A 1890-nucleotide genomic window follows, 5' to 3' on the forward strand; every position below is an offset into this window, starting at 1 on the left:
AAACACAATAAACTAATACCAACACAATAAACTAATACAAACACAATAAACTGATACAAACATAATAAACTAATGCAAAAACAATAAACTAATACAAACACAATAAACTAATACAACCACAATAAACTAATACAACCACAATAAACTAATACAAACACAATAAACTAATACAATCACAACAAACTAATACAACCACAATAAACTAATACAACCACAATAAACTAATACAACCACAATAAACTAATACAACCACAATAAACTAATACAACCACAATAAACTAATATAAACACAATAAACTAATACAAACACAATAAACTAATACAAACACAATAGACTAATACAAACACAATAAACTAATACAACCACAATAAACTAATACAACCACAATAAACTAATACAAACACAATATACTGATACAACCACAATAAACTAATACAAACACAATAAACTAATACAACCACAATAAACTAATACAACCACAATAAACTAATACAAACACAATATACTGATACAACCACAATAAACTAATACAAACACAATAAACTAATACAAACACAATAAACTAATACAGACGTGTGCAACTACTAACACAAATGCACACACACATACAGTCCACTCGTACACACCTCGAGGAGTCGTCTGCGTTTAACCGGCACCACCTTCACCAGCTTGTGGAAGCGTTCCTATGGTGCGAATACGTTGACAAATAATATAGAATTAACTCTCAGATATAGAACTAAGATTATATAGTATCATTAACGTTAAAGTTTATTGACAGAAAAGAATTAACTGTTGAGATATAAAACTAAAAACGTTTATCTTCAACGTTAAACGACATTGACAAATCAAATTAATGGAGACGTAAAATTAGATTTGGATTAACATACATTGAAGTTCAGTAGATGAGATGAGTGGCTATATTTTTAGGGTTTAGGGTTTAGGGTTTTGGCATCATGAGCACGGCAATTATGCGTGAGATTCACTGGTAAAGCAGGGTGTATGTGTATATACATGAAGATGAATACGTTTGTAACAGGACATATACATGCACATATATATAATACATATACATATAGAGATCTACAATACATGCTTATATACATATGTGTATGCATAATACATAAACATGCACATATATATGGCTGATACATTTACCTAAAGATATACATATACATATGCATAATACATTCACATATACATATACATAGCCATATGCATAATACACTTACATGCACATATGCATATACATATGCTTAATACATTTACGTATATACATATACATGTGCATCGTATATGTACATAGACATATATAATACATATACCTATGCATATGTATATTATACAAGAACAAGGGGAATTCCCAAGTACATCTATACATAAACATGTATATACCCCATTCCCATATACATATATACAGATACATACGTAAAATACATTAATGTATATATGATACACATCCAAATACATATATACATATAAATACGTATAATACATTTTTGTATACACATAATACAAATACAAATACATATATACATATGCATACGTAAAATACATTTTTGTATACACATATAATACAAATACAAATGCATATATACATATACATACGTATAAAAATATTATATATGCATGTCATACATATACAAACACATGGACAACATACAATTATAGATGCTATGCTCAAAGTTCAGCTGAATACACATGAGAACTGTGACCACGAGTGTGTGGATGGTCGTGTTGACAAAATGGTGTCTAGAGGAGTATGGTAAACGAACCTCAACTTCACTCGAAAATACCAAGTATAGATATATATATATGTGTGTGTGTGTGTGTGTTTGTGTGTGTGTGTGTGTGTGTGTGTGTGTGTGTGTGTGTGTGTGTGTGTGTGTGTG

The sequence above is a fragment of the Sphaeroforma arctica genome, assembly GCF_001186125.1.
Source record: "Sphaeroforma arctica JP610 unplaced genomic scaffold supercont1.2927, whole genome shotgun sequence".
Taxonomy (NCBI): Eukaryota; class Ichthyosporea; order Ichthyophonida; genus Sphaeroforma; species Sphaeroforma arctica.